The sequence below is a fragment of the Nomia melanderi genome, chromosome 11 (assembly GCF_051020985.1).
Source record: "Nomia melanderi isolate GNS246 chromosome 11, iyNomMela1, whole genome shotgun sequence".
In the NCBI taxonomy this organism is placed as follows: Eukaryota; Metazoa; Arthropoda; class Insecta; order Hymenoptera; family Halictidae; genus Nomia; species Nomia melanderi.
Window position 1 is genome coordinate 17,196,704 of NC_135009.1, and position 16,364 is coordinate 17,213,067.

Genomic DNA, 16,364 nt, shown 5'->3' on the forward strand with positions numbered 1-16,364 from the left:
AGAGCGTTTTTAATTGTACTGGGGAAAGGATCGGTACAAGAACGAGAAAACGGAATGACAGTCTTTATAGCAATCGATTTCTATCAATCCATTTCTTACAATAGAGCTGTAAGAAAAGGAAGGAACACGGACAGATAGAGGCAGCCTGTCTTTACTTTATTAGAGAAAAGACAGGGTAGAGGTGGAGAGGAAAAGTGGGAGGGGGCTGGACGCTCGTTTTGTTTGCGCCGGTGTCTCTGCGGAATTCAACCCCGTGCACCCTCGGTCCGTCCCGTGACGAGATTATAAAAACGAAGTTTCGCTTGCCCCGGCGCGGAGCGTGGATTAACGCAGCGACGTCGGAATTGCCCGGGAAACGGCGTCGTCGACGGCGGAGGCGGCGGCGGGGGTGGCGGGCGAGATCCGAGGGATTTATCGTTTTCGATTATGCGCCCCGGACGTGGAACAGGAATCGAAACGGCGGTTAATTAAACGGCTCGGAATTAAGCGGCGGATACTCGTTGCTCGCCGCTGCGCGCCGGGTCCTTCGTCGATCACTGGATTAGGGGATGACGCGGCGAATTAAATGATTCACCGGGGACGATTTTTGTTCTCGTCCCGATAATCTTTGCCGGCGTCCCGAGCGATCCGCTTCGACGCTGGCGATAAAGAAAATTTCTGTTGGGCTACCGTCAACGCGCGGCGAATCTGAAATTGAGTGCGAGTTGCCGAAGAAGCTTAACCCTTTGCGGACATCGACGTTCCGGCGAGATGAAATGTTGGTGTTTGAAAGAATAAATTGGAAACCGTTGATTCGATTATTCGAACATCAAGAGATCGGTGTATGGTTTTCATTTCTTTATTCTTTAAGCGATTGATATAGCTTCGTCTGTTGAAGATTTTGAATGTTTCTAAGGATCTTCGTTTGCAAATTAACGGTTGCAGGAGGATCTGCGATTCTTTGGATATTTACTGTGGAAATGATTATTTCTCCTAGCAAAGAGGAGATAATAATCGTTTATTATCTCCAGCAAGCAGAAGTAACAGAAATTCTTTTCATCTTTCCTAATGCAGCGTGATGCACGCGAAGCGGCGCATTACAATTCCCGGCTATAAAACCGGAAGGTGCGTAGGATAATAAATAATTCACCGAGAATTTTCTACATAAAGGAAGCAGTTCCAATAAAGAATTATTCCACTATCGGCTTCCAGGGACCTCCCCCTCTTAATCCCGGAATGTTCTCGCGTTAGTGCGCGCGATCCCGTAAGGCGCTCCCATAATTTTCGCTCCGCCGCGGCGCGGAACATCCTTTATCGGCGGAAACCGGCGAATCCCGATCCAATATTTGCACCGTCTCCGCGGAACGTTCTATCCGGCTATTATTAATTAGTAAAACATGTATTTACTTCGGCGTTGACGCAGCGCGATGATCGCTGTTCCAACAGCCGACGGTGTCTGACGATGATCGATACTTATCGACTGCGTTGCCGGCTAATGCCAGCCACGGCGATCGTATGAATAATAACGCGAGCGATTATGTTCATCGCACAGTCGCGTGTCGGTTCGCTCGCGCGGGCCGCTGTTAATATATCATTGTTTATCATTGATTACGACAGCGAATATCGCTGTTAAACGAGTCGATCTCCGCCTCGGCGCGTCGCCCGAGGTAATATAAGGCGTGTAATCGTTGCTGGTCCATCGATCGTCCATTTCGACGCGGCTGCTAATTTACGCGACCGTTCATTTCGCGATAAAGATCGCGGTAATCGAATGCTTGATTAGCATTATTGTGGTATCCGCGTGAAATTAGCATAATCGATCGGATATCTTTCAAACACTTATGTCAATGCACGTACAGACTGATCGGTGATCGCGACTGACGATTTCATTCATCATATTGCTTCCAACGAGTCTATTCGTAAAGGAATTTAGATCTGTTTCTACTGCGAGAATTACAGTAGTTATACGCGTTAGATTACATCGTTCCAGATAATTAATCGGAACAAGTATCGAGGTCGTTGGAAGATTAAAAGCGGTAGAACCTCGTGAAATGTTCGAATTTCAATGGAAATGATCGATCAACATTGTCCTACGCCGGAGCCGATGTTTGCACTAATTTATCCCAAACAATTAACGATGCGGCACGCTAATAACGTGCAGAGTAAACACCCAACCGACACCAAACACTTCCGGCCTAAGAAAATAACTCGCGCAAGAACATTTATCCGAAACAACCCGGGCTTCCGTCGATATTTTCCTTGCGCTCGCCCTCTGTTATCGCAAGAGACACGGTCTCCAGCGCCATCAATTAATTCGCCCACGTCCCGATACACGGACTCGTTCGGGAATCACTGCTGGCAATTCTCGTCGATTCCCGTGGGAAAATAATTTCGGGCTCCTTCGTTGCGGGCGAAATTCTTTAGTCTTATGAAAACTTGCCCGCGAAAACGCTCGGTTGCGCGTCAGACATATAAACCTCCAGTTAGTTGAACAATTAAAGTATTCATTTACAGCTGTTCAATTTATATCGAAACTCAAAGTCCCTATTATAGCCGAATTCGACAAAGGATTAATAAAAACCACCCCCTTATTTTTAATCGTGAATTCCTTAATACCACGGTTGTCACGTTACACTGTTACCTATTTATTCCCACTGATTTTCCTCTCAGCAAAGAGAAAACGGAAGAATCATTGATCATTTAACATCACAATTCTTACGTTAGTTATCCACGATAACGAACATTTCGATCCGACATCGGTTGCACCTTATAATTACTTTCTCGCAACGTCGAAGCTCCGGTTATCGCCACGGCAGCCGACGCGTTAAAGAAAGAACGTTTCTCTCCTCGAGGGATCACGAGGGTCTCAGCGACGCGTCGCGAGAATTATGCAGCCAACCTTCGACTCGAGCGCGATCTCGTTTTCTGGGCGAATGGAAAAGCCGCGGGAGGGTTGTCGGCGCAGAGGAAAAAGGAGTGGGCGAGTCGAGAGGGTGAAAAAACTGGCGGAAAGAGAGGAAAAATCGGCTTCGCTGGGAGCGGACGATGAACCGGCGTAGTCGGAACTACGAAAGTATGTTTTTCCTTGGTCGCCGGCGGGGGTGGAACTTGTTTTCGACGCGCGCGCGCGAGCGCGAGATAGAGCTAGCGAGCGCCCTATCGTCTTTCGTTTCGAAAAATTAGATTCTTCCGGCAGGAATGGATCGTTCCCGGCGTTTTATGTCTTTCGATTCCGATTGCGGCCCCCGTGTTCCTCTATCCCCTTTTACGGGCTCGTTTTTGGAGATGATCCGCTGGTACCAGGGCTGCCTGCAGCCGTATATCCGTCTGCGAATTGATCCGCGCGGAAAGTGTTTTTCGGGAACACCGGACTAAACGCGGTTCAAAGCGGAACTCGGATCTGCCCGGATACTTTAACGTTTGACGATTAAAACTGAGGATTGCCGCGCACGTTGGGAAGTCGCTGAGAAAATGTTGGCGAACCGGAGCTGCGGGGTATCATTGGGAACGAAAGTGGGGATAAGTATACTTAAAGGCTGGCGGGGTTCGGCTTACGAGCGATAATTTAGAGAAATTTTAGCGAGACTTAGCGAATTCCGTGACGGAGACTAGGAAAACCAATTTATCGAGAAACGTGACGAATGATTAGCACTGTCGCGTGTGTCCAGCTGAACGTTGACTCTGCCGTTTGGCAAATGACGCAAGATCATTAGACTGGGCTTCTAATAATTCTGACTAATCGCTAGAAGTAAACGAAAGATAAACGTTTCCGTTATCGCTGCAACAGACTAGAATCGTCGCAGCCCTCTACACTCGACCGAGAATGAAACGGTCGAAAGTAAGAAAAAGTACGAAGTAATAAAAAGTTGAGAATTCCCGAAATTCCTGCTAACAACTCCGGTAACAATAAGGTCGTAAAAAAATGAACGGAGACGAGAGGCGGGGAGGAGACAATGGCGGCCGGCGAGTTTCCTTATCAATGCATCACGGCTGGCAACGGAGTTACTCGAACTTTTTAGACTTTTCTTCCGGGGGTCGGACGACAATGGGTGTCCCGCCGCCGAAGGTACACGCGAATACTAAATTTTAAAAGTAAGCCCCGGCCCCTGGCCGGAATTTATAGCTCGCGCGAGTACAAGTTTACAATTACACGGAAGAACGGGGACGGGGAGTCCGCATCTTAATCCCCTTTTTATCTCTGCGCACCCTGGTCCCCGCTGTTCGGCGACCTCTTGGCCGAGGCGACGGCATCTATGACTGTTCGAGGGTGAATCCAGGCGGCGACCAACCCCTGGCTACTGCGCGCGGATACGAAACGAGCGACGATCGCAGATACGAAAATCAGGTCCCGAGATTAGGAGAAAGACGCATTCTCCTTTTGCACGGGAATTTATCGACCGACGCGGAATCGCTGGGACCGTGCGCAATTTCGAATGGCGAACCATTCGATTTCGAATTCCGTGGGGCGCGCCCGCCTGTGTAAGTGCCGCTGTTTAATTTCGATTTTCCTCGCGAGGGTTCTTATGCTAGACGGAATGGCGGTTGATTGGATGGATATTGGAAAGAGTTACTGAGTAATTTCAGTGTTAACTGTAAGAGTTTAACTGAAAGGTAAGGTCAAGCTAATAGCTGACATTATATTAATTACATTCTTTAGATATCAGGAGCAGCGGGTTTAAAGATTTGAGAGCAAACTACACAGAACATAGCAAGTATCGACTCAGGTTCGATGGCATGAAATTCGAGTCGCACGGATGAAAAATAGAATCAAGACGAGAGAACGCTCGAATTCGAGTTCTCGGGCGGAATGAATTCCAAATTGATTTAAAGATCAGCTTAGAAGCGAGATCAGAGCGAGGGGTTAACAGGTGCCTGAACACGGCACGAGGTTTCGCCGGGATCTCCGAGATAGAGATACGCGATTGCAGATGAGAAAATCGGGTGGCGGGGATAAGGAGCGCGTCCCCGGTTCAACGTGGAAAAAGAATATCGTTCCAGATGAAAAATATTACTGCTGAGATGTTAAACTCTACACTGATTACACTGACGATAATCTAGCAGTCTAACAAACTGAATAAGTAAGCTCAAAGTAATATAAAGTTCAAACTTTAGCACTGTTTATTTTCCTTAAAACTCGACTTATCATATTACTTTAACGCTAAACTTACTCAGCAGTCAAATCGACTTTTTGAAGTTCCTGTAACTTCAAGGGTGAACTATCGAGATTTTAATTGATAATTAATTAAGAGAACATGAACATCGTCGACTCCCAGACATAAAAAATTCGCGTTACGGTTGCTTGTATCGAGAGTCCAGTTGAACGATCGGAATGAAATCGAAGTCTCAGCGTCGCTCGAAATAAAATAAAATCCTCGCGAGTGCCGGGAAGGGGATGATTGATTAATACGTCGGCGAGTAAGGAGCTCGAACCCCGCAGGATATTACAAGGTACTGCCAACTGGAAGCTCCTGATGCCGTCTACCGATTGCGGACTGTTTCCATCATACTCTAAATTCCGAGTTTATATACGTCGCCGTTCGGCAACATCTGCGCGGACGCACGTGCTGGTCCAAATTTACTCAGCGCCCGGCATCCTCCGTATTACCGTTCCGGCACGGCTAGATAACCTTATTACAATTGAAATTAGCGCGTTGCTAAGTGAATCAGTTAGCCCCCGGGCGGGCTTTAAATAATTAACGGGAAGCTTTGAATCGTAATGGCTGCCTTCGCGTTCTGTCGCGTCCAGACGCGCCGCTCTTAATTCGCGAGAAAAATAAAGGAAAACGTTAAGAAGCCCACGGCGCAACCCCGATAACGATTTTCCGTAGCGGACGGTCGCGTGTTGCTCGCGTTACAAAGTTAAACGTCCAAATGAATAGAAACTATCGAGTAATTTTTTTAATTAACACGCATCGTTCGTCGCGGTGCCTTCGGAATATTCAACGAATTTCGAAATTGGCTTTCTCCGAAAGTCCAGTGCAGAGTTTCAAACATGTTGATTACACGTTCACGTGTTTTCACAAAAAATTATTATCGCATTGTAATACCCGTGTCGGAAATATTCCAACGAAACGCAATAGAACGCGAACGTTGCACTCGCGGAACGCGTCAATTTGTTGGCTACTCAATATTAATATTATTTTATACAAGTTTAAATGGATCTCGATTAATATCCTTCGAAGATCTGCTATAAAATACGATAAAGTTTACAAGAAACTCTATAAATCTAACGGAACTCGTCGCAAACACAGTTCTCACTGTTACCTTCCATTTCTATACCACGCATTCCTCTTAAAAACACAATGTCCATCGAGACAAAAGTTTCGAGAGCCCCAAAAATCATATAAAAATTAGAGAACATCGTTAGGCCGACAGAGCAGACGAAACAATAACAAAAATCCGGCGGAGAAACAGTTCCGCTCGACCGGGGGAAACCAGAAAAATATAATTCGAGGCAGAACAACCCCCATCGTGGCGAAACTTTCCCGCGCATCCTCGGTCGAACTTTTCCGCGCAGCATCGCGAGGAGCATTGTTAACATCGTTAACAACGCGAGCTGTCTCGGTAGCCGTGCAACGGCTGAGAATTTCGGCGGCCAATCCCGTCGCGGGGATGATACGCGGACCAATGGGAACGCCGGCGGTGGAGGTAAATCAAAGCCGGCACGGAAAAACTCGGTATCGGTTTATTAAAGCGCCCTGGGACATTTCCCCGTACTGATTACACGCCGATGGGGTTATTCACGAGCTCCGTTTCCTTTTTTTCCGCCCCTCCGCCGGGCCGGCTCCGGTGAAACGTGTACCGGCCGCGATCGACGCGAAATTGGTCCGATGCCAGATCGAGCTTAAAGCTTTTCTACTGTCCGCTGCAAATAATACAGCAGAAACTCGCGGCCGATCCGGACCCCGGGTCAGATATATTTGAAAAATCGCTCGCCGGTCCGTTAGGAAATATTTGCAGTCGTTTCGCGCGCAAACTAGCCCCCCGCGACGATCCTTGCTCCGATACCGAAGGGCTGTACCATGTTTGGACTGTACATTACTGCGGGGAGAAGGTAAACCTTTGGGAATGTTACGAAATACTTATGAATGAAAGCGGAAGCGAAGTTTCCGGGGGTTTGGGGAGATTGGTATTGCTTTAATATATAATTGAATAACTTGTGTTATCTCTACCATGTGTATCAGTAGTTATTGTATACTGTGAAGTTATGTAGTTTCTTTGGAATTCTGGAAATTTGATTCGGGAACTTTTGAGAGTGAAGACACGCTGATATGCTGACAATTGCGATTAACTACTTGGCTACTGGTGGCGTCTAAGGCTTGAGAAATTTGGTTTCGGTCTACTGTTGGTCGTTGAATATATCAAAGGGTTAATAGACTCTTCAGGCAATTCAGCAACGTCGAAGCCTGGTTAGAGATCTCGAAGTACTAATAAGGAGCCGCGTCGAATGAACGAGAAGAAGAATTCGAACGACGCGCGACTTCTACCGAACCTCTGGTAATTGTTAAGAAAAGAATCCCTCTCAGCCGGCGCGATTCCGTTCAAGCGACTGTGGCAATGCTAGGCGAGCACTAAGAGGTATGTAAATACACGCGGCGCGTACGTGAGATGAAATATAGATTCGAATACTTTCAGCGGTATCGATGCAGCGCGATGCATTGAATGCGCCAGCATTTCTGCTGAATATTCAGGCCGCCGTTTTATTTTGAATTGAGCGGCTTACGATAAGCTTTCTTCATTGTGCGATGCCCGACCCTTCAGACGCGTGTTATGTACTACGTGGATGGAGAGCGGCAATAGGGGTAGTGCCATTGAAGAATATTAATGGCGGGGAACAGGGAAAAACGGTGTTCTTCGCGGCCGGGCTCTTGTAAATGAAACTTCTCTTCCGTTGAAGATTACGCTTGATACGGAAATTTCAAAGCGAGTCCTTTCACGCGACCGATTATGGCCGCCTCGGAGGGCCACGGTGGTGTCAGCGAGCGTCGTCGTTTTCGGGAAGAAAACCGGCGTGACCTCCTTGCGGCAACCACCCATTTACAAAGAAATTGTCGTGAACGCGCACGCTGCAACCCCTGCGCGACCGCTTTTGTCAGAGAAAAACAGATTTTTCTCCTCGCGTCACGCTCGGCTTGCACGCCGCTCGACTTCTAACGGTCGCCCGCGGATTGTTTAGAAGCGACTCCTTACGAAATTTATTTGTTCGAGCAGTCCGCTTCCGCAACGAGCAAGAAAATTAAAGACGCCGCAGCGTGCTACCGAGGCTGCAGCGAAATTAGAGGAAAATCTAGCACGGAACGAAAGTAAAAACGAGGAGTCCTTTGTGCGATGTTTCAACAGTTAACGGACAACCGGCAGGTAACAGAGGCAAAGAGACTCTGCAGTGTGCAACTACCATTGCGTAATTGAAAAACGCGAATCTAGCGATTTCTCTTATTACGTCTGCGAATACTTAGCGAATTATCTGGGAGACGAGCATGGAAAAGAGAAATCTGAGCAACGTTTAATATTGGACTTACGAAACGAAGCAATTTCGCTCGTATTGAATTCTATAAACATTATTTGCCGAATGTTGGGCTTGATTTTGATCGACGCACCCACGTGCGTCCTAATTATCTATTTTAGAACCCCTTTCCGAGATCTAAATGCACAAACATCCATTCATCTAAGAACGATAGCACAAACTATCCATGAATCTAGCGTTAAACGCACAACCTACGGCGAAGAAAGCTATTTCCAGGGAAACCCGATTAAAAACGCCCCCGAATTGGTCTAGATTCGCAGTCATTAGTTCAATAGAGGTGCGGACCGAAATAAATTGGGTCGATCGGCGAGCGGGCCCGAAACGACGTCGCCAAGCGCCGCGGCTGACGACAGCAGACACAATGGCAACGGTCGTGCAACCAGGCGGCAGTTTTCACCGGGACAAATCGTGTTTCCTTGCCGACTACTTTCTTTTTCTCGCGCCCGTCCGCGATGACAATGGACGGGGACGATGAACAAAAAGAATCGGCGGAAAGAAAGACGCGGGACGACGACGACGACGACGACGACGGGGTCTCGCTGTTCCGAGTCCCCATCCAGCGCGCCAGAGACAAAACAACTTTGCTGCTTTGGTATCAATTGGATGTTGGATGGGAGCGCGTCCTTTCATTTCTGTAATTTCAGTCAAGGCACTGTGGATCGATGGGGCTGCACTCCGCGGCACTCGTTTCCGGAGAAACCTGGCCCCTCGCTTTCCTGCTGGATGAAGGCGACCCTGCGCGCCAGGAAAATCAACTCAGGACACTCGAGTGGATGTTTCAACCCCTTGCCTTGTGATTTCCTCCTCCATCATGATCGATATAACTGTATCACTGATTTATTGAAATAGAAGACGTTTCGTTAGGCATGTTTTACGAGTAGATTTGCTTTGAAGTATAGTAATTGATAGCATAAGAATAACGTTAGCGCTGGGACTACCAGGTGAATCAAAACGACTCATTTTCGATTTCCTTCGTTACAATTATGAAAAGAATAACGGAATTCCCTAGAAATTCCCGAAGGAATTGAATAATGCATAATCCGATCGGGAATTCAGCGTTAAATGTTAATTCGAAAGAACCCGGGGAATAAAGATGATAACGTTTAATACGAACTCTGTTTTCCCTCTGATTCTGTAGGTGCAGACGTACCAATTCCAATTATTCCAATATTTGCAAGAACGCAGGCGAACGGCTTGAAAATCCAATCAATCCCCAATGAAAAATTCCCGATGAATGCGAAGGTAATATAACGCATTCCGGGGGTCCGATAAGACGCAAATTAAATTAACTTCCCGGATTTTCCGGCCGGCGAACATTTCCAAAGCAACGTTGACGCATTCCGCCCGTGATTTTCACTTCGAACAAAGCCCCGACTGCGACTCCTAAAATTCCGTGCGAAGCACACGCTGGAATATCATCGGAACCCCTGTAAATTTCATTCCGCGCGCTTCTAAACCTGCGTTTTAACACGCTGCAAATCGATTCGCGTTTCACGCGGCGCATGAATTTGTTATCGATACACTGAAACATGAATAATACAAGATACAGTGGCGATTTCGATGCTGCGAACCGTGAATGAGGCGAACTCCGCTAACGCTGTATCCGCTCGTTAACAGCTAAAGGTCGAATATAACGATTTTCCAGGGAAATTTGACGAACATCCCCCCTCCCCCCATCCCTGCCCCGCCGTCCGTCTATTGCGTGGAAAGTTTCGTATTCAGGCGAGCGACGGCACGTCATCCGACAATTTTCAAAGAGAGAACTTTTAATCGCTTGCAAAATCCGGCTGCTTTCGATGGGGTATTGTATATACAAGCATGTATCCAGATATTATAAAATCCCGATGAAATTCGGTCCGCGTGAAAATCGTTTAATAAACGACATCCACTCTCCACGTATTGATGAATTTTGGCAACCGGGCGGCGGGGGCGGGCCGGGGACACGCGTCGCTCGCAATTTTTCACTCCCGACGTGGAAACGTCGCGCAACGTTCATCCTACCACGAGCGATCCGTGCTCGCTGCTTCGTGAACACCAGCGATATTTATACTGTCCAACTGTTATTCTTTATTAATACGCTATCGTCCTTCTGCTAAATGTTTTCCTTCGACGGACATTCGTCGGGGATCCCAAGGTTCTTTCGTCGAAGCTGAATTCGCGTTATAGAGATCACTAACGTTGTCTTGTTAGTTATTTGTCAATTATGATCGATACAGGTGCTTCATAATTGATAATTTATTGAAGAACGAGGAAAGTTCTATGTTCTATGTCTATGCTCGCTCTGAAGTATGATTGTTGATAACGGGAGAATAATATTTCATTTGAATCCAACGGAATTATTGGATTTCGGAGACGAGTGGTGGATTTTATTTATGATTTCGACGAACGAAACGAAAATCGACTTTTTATGAGGGGAAAATCGTGAGTATTTTACGGGCGAAAGCAAATTGAGGAGGCACAATGAAATTTTGTTCGGCGGAACACTGTTTCCGGAAAAATTGAATTTGAAACGAATCGTGGAACAGGATTGAGTAATTTGCCTGCATGTTCCTCGTTACCGCTATTAGCCGCGTACATCGATAGTGGTGTAGTTATTAATTTGTGTTTGGTTTTCTACCGAACAAACGTTTTTCTATGGAGAGAAGGAAGGGTGATCAACGAACTCGACGTTGCTCAACTATAATGTTACCCAAACGATTTTCAAACTCTGCTTTTACAAAACACAGGAGAAGATCGTCTTATTCCACAGGGTTCGTTCGCTTCTATTATTGAAAACAATCGACAATAGAGGGAAAAGTTGAAAGGCGTTTATTTGTATACCTACCGAACCATTTTTGGAATTCAAATTATTCGAAAACAGAAACCACCATGCAAAACTGTATCTCTCGTATTTCTTGTTTACATTCACATATTGGAACAACCGATAACGGTAAAGAAAAATCGAAAAGTCTGTTCCATCGTGTGCCCGTAAAAGGTATTCCCTATTCTGTATTTACATTTGCATTCTGAACGAATCAACAATAGAAGAACAAAACCACCGAAGCTCGAATGTATCGTATCAATCGTCTGATTCGAGCTGATCGAGAAGAAAATCTACACGACACCCTGTTCAAAACATTTCCACGCTTCTCAGCACTAATCAGAAAGTTACGCAGTTCCTGGGACACCCGATAAGGACGTCGAGCAAAGTCGGGCCAACACATTCCGCCTCCACTTACAATAAAAGACTGTCCGCCTTTCAGGGTGTACTACTGGCGTCCGACTGTTATCAGCCAGAACAAAGGGCTTCTAAGAAAAATTGACTCCCAAGAACTGTAACACATTCCCACCATGGAACGTGTCAGCCCTTTACAAAGGAATGTCGACATTCCAGCGCGATCAAATTTCCGTATTTGAAAGACTGTATCGCAAACGAACGATTTAATTACTCAACCATCAAGAGAGCATATAGTTTCCCTTTTTCCTGCTGCTTAAGCAACTGATACGTAATTCAGCTTCATCAGGGAAAAGTTTAGCGCATTTCAAAGCTTCCACGGCCGCAAAGGGCTGAAATAATCTTTTCGCGCGGCGTAACAAGACAGCCGTCCGCCGCAGCCCCGTTCGAAGTACGTTTAAACGAAAGGAAAACCGAAGGAGAAGCAGTCTCTCTTTCCCCGGGCCGCTCCCCGAGGTTCGTGTAAATGGATAAGTTACGCGGGCCGGATGCAAATGCTCGGAGCGTTCGTGAACGGAATAACGCGTTGCCCGCCTCCGCCTACGCGGTGTCTCTTTGTTCGCCCAGCAGACTACTCTCTCCTCTTCCTTTCCCCTTGACGGGAGGGTGGAACGAAAACAAGGGAACTCGCGACGAGCACGGGAACACCGGCAGAGAGAACGACGGCTATTCGAAAGGAAAATATTTAGACTGCCGGTCGGCTAACCTTGAAACGGTCCGGTGAAACTCGCGGAAGTAGACGCCTGCCTCTCCGCGTGTCTCCTCCTTCGCTTTCCTCCTCGCTCGGCTGCCATCGATCGGAATCCAGGAAGATGTTTCGTACGACGAATTAAAAATATACGCGCGCCGGTGGCCCTCTGCTCACGCAGAGCTTCCTGACCGCTTTGGTATCACGTTCGTTTGTCTTACGGGCTGACTGAAAGATTATTGAACCGACGTCTCGCCTTAGACAGGGAAATAGGGTCTGACTTCGATCAACTATTCCGAAGGCTAACGTAAAAAGTTCCGCGCCGTTTTACGATTTTTCTTTTATGGAAGTTGACGGGACTAATTGAGTTTTTAATGACTCAAGTCGATTCGCGTTGCGCGCGTCTATGAAGCTTCTTGTATCTTTCATCGGAAGCAAGGGAAGCAGTGTTTCTATGGGACTGAAGTGCTCAGAAATCGTAGGAAAATTGTCAATGGAGTTAATGAATGTTATAGAGCAAGTTGATGGATGTAACGCGAAATGCTCAAGTGAATCTTGCCGAGTTCAACCATCGATTACACGCCCGTACAGGCAGGAATCATTCGCGAGCGTCTGATCACCGAGGCTAAAAGAGAATCGAAATTCCGCGAACGGGAAGCGAAAACAACGTCGGTTTTTCGTGCGCGTCCGCGTTACACGAATTCCCTAAAAATATCAGGTGAAAAAGAAGAGTGGAAAAAACGCTTGGAAAATGGCGGGTACCCGGCCAGGGCGGAAAAATGGGCTTTCGATCCGGCCGAAAAGCGGAACGCGTCGAGCCGGAGCCGAAAAAATGGCGGAAGTGCAGTTCGGCCCGAAGATAACGACCGCTTTCATTGGTAACTTGATAAACGGGCGCACTCTGCCTCTAACCTGATCTTGAAAACTAAAAGCGGAGCGAGCCACTCGACCGATGCGATGGTTGACAGAGTCGGACCACTTGAGAAACATTCGTTTCCATTAGCGATCCGGAGCGACGCGACGGTTCCGCGTTACACAACCATTAAAATCTGTCCCATAAAAAAAAATCCCCTTTTTCCCAGCCGCTATACGCCGTGGTACGATTCTCAGTGCCAACGCGATGTTTATTTCCAACCAGGACAACGAGAACCAGATGTCTGTTGACAATCGTCCGCTAGATACAGTCTGCAGGGGTGGTTTCCGTCGACCGAATTTCGGAGGCCAGCTCCACCGAGGGGACGAATTTTTCGAAGAACTGCATGTCTCGTGTAGGATTTATTATTAAACAGCGTTTAACGCGGTTCGCGGATTTCGAAAACAAATTCTTGAAAGCCGCCACTGAATATACATTTGTTTTCTGTGTAAGCAGCTTCGGTATATTCGAATTCGCATAAAAATTGAGACGTTTACTCGATTTTATTTGCGCTTCGAACTATAGAATCCTACTATGAATAAGTTCGTAGGTTATTCATTGCGTTTGGAAGTTTTTTAAGAATTGAGAAAATCTGACGATGCATGCGTCAACGCATTGCGTGCCGGCTAATTTTCGGAAAACTGAATTGTGCGGATGGCAGTTTTCAGTGAGATCGACTTGTATCGTTATACATACAGAAACTCAGATATCAGATTGTTATGTAATATATTTTGAATAGATAATCGATTCGAATCAAACTGAATATCTTTTTAAATGCTACGCTAATTAGCAAAATTGCACAGCGAAGTGTTTTCGTATGAAAACGTGATTCCTAGTTACCAGTACACGATGTGTAACGCATTGGCTCGGAAATTGTTGTAAAAGGTGCGCGAAATATTATCGTTTGTTAATGGAGACGCGAGTTCTTACAACTGTGAAAGCATTGTAAAACGACGACCCAGTGGAACATAATAAAATATCAAGTTTGATAAAGCATCGCGTGGACCTTGTTCCCTTTTTCCCCGATGGAAGCACTGATCGTGCTAACGAGTTTCTGTCTGACTCGTCTTCTCGTTAAGTAGACCGTAGAAACGCAAATATGAATAAACATTCGCAGTATATTTATTAAATTCGCACTGCGAGTATTTGTTCGCAGCATCTCACACGTGAGACTCAGTCGAACGGTGAGTCTAATTATGTTTATTGATATTTGCACCGTGTTATTAACGAAACACAATTTTCGACATGGGAAACAGTATTTAATCCTATTTCCATTCCTTTCTAGGTATATCTCTTCGAAACAGTTAAATATGTTTGTATTTCATTATAATAAATTAGTGAAAAGGTTAGCTATTAACCCTTGGATGCCACTAATTAATTACACGCACTTTTATTTCTTGATATAAATATAAATTTTTGAAAATATATAGTTCATTTTATTGGTCTTAAGAAACTTCATATTAATTAATTTACATTTTCGAACCGAAGGATTTGAATATTAGACGACTTCCAATATTCCGTATGCGTCAAATTGACGCGTTCCGTATTAATTTCAAGAACACACTGTTTTTCATAAGAAAATCGACTGGTCAATGAAAATCGCGTTTAATTAACCCCCGATACATAACACTCAATAATTCGATCGGTCGACGACTCCGCGCGACACTTCATTCCTTTTATAACGCTATCCGCGTGAATAGCGCCCTCCAATGGCTTACGCGTTTTATGGTTTCAATTTTACCGCGGTAGAACCAACAATCTACCGCCATAACGACACCGCAGCATGTGTGCATCATTTACTCGCCTCGTTTCAGTAGCCCCGGTACGTTAAAAAATCATTTGTCCTTCAAATAAAATGCTCGGGCTAGAAATATTTTCAACGGAAACCGCCATTACGCTCCTTAATCGAGCAGTGTCAACCGTAGAATTATTCAAAACTGTGTTCGAATGAACAACAGTCACACGCTGGTTCAAAAAGAAAAAAATGATCGCACGAAAACAGTATACCCATTTGTACATATAACGCATTTATTTATTTAACACTAGAACTACCAAATGGATCAGAATGACTCCTTGACTTCTTTTATAATTACTGGAAAGGTTATGCTTCCATGAGAAATCGTTAAAGAAGCCGATTTGGTGATACCTACTGACATATAAGCCAATTGAGTCATATGTTTTATAAAGAAATTTGGAAAAGTCAGTTTAAGTGCTTGGCAGTTCTAGCGTTAAGTCAGACGAGTAAAAGAAACGACTAAATGATATTTGTAAGGTTACCACTAACCTTGTTCTTCAAGCTGCACGACAGTCACTCCATGATCCCTCCGCTGACTGCAAGCTCTGGGCCCCGCGGATCTCCCGGCTCGTCCTCGATACTTCACACTTTATATCACTGTGCAAACTCGTTAGCAAGTTCCACGGAGACAGGAACGATACGTCGCGACGCGTCGTCCACGAGAACATGAACATACGGCTTGACGTCCGCGCGTGCACTGACTTCTGTTCGGCCGAGGCCAGGCCGCAGTCCATCCACCTTGGTCGAGCGTAGACTCGTCGCGCGGTTGCCATGACGATGGGTCAACAGCACGCGCTGCGCGCGCAAAGGAGACAGTCTCACTCGGGCGTCCATGACGGTGACAAGGACCGACCGACGCCGATCGTGTCTTCGCCGCGCCGCGAAATTGCAACACGATCCTGTGGAAAATTAATAACGACGCCTGTTAACTCGCTACGCGAGCGTGTCCGGCGGGCACTGGGTCTATTGGTCCCGCGGACCGGCGAGCATAATACGGACACGAGGACTAGGACCGACACGGAACACGATTCGTAAAACCGGTGACCATAATCATCCACTACGCTACTCGAATCTTGTGGCCAACAGCGTCCGCCAGTGGACCGGGAATTCTGGGTAACTAGAGACAATTATTTATTAACCCTCCGTAGGCTAATGGAACATTGAAGTCACGTCAGTGTATTAACATTCGGTTGATTTATTTCATTTTGCAAAGTGGCGAATAAAATTAAGTGATCAGTCAACTTTTATACT

The 16,364-nt window shown here is 46.2% G+C and overlaps 1 protein-coding gene across 1 annotated transcript in view; it reads right to left on the minus strand.

The window, feature by feature from the left end:
* The window catches only part of rho-6 (serine protease rhomboid 6), a 167,193-nt gene extending 151,395 nt beyond the window's left edge, over positions 1–15,798 (minus strand). Inside the window, exon 1 of the mRNA XM_031993822.2 lies at positions 15,603–15,798. The gene's annotated coding sequence lies outside the window, so the exon portion shown is untranslated. The remainder of the gene's footprint in view (positions 1–15,602) is intronic.
* Positions 15,799–16,364: the final 566 nt, after the last annotated feature.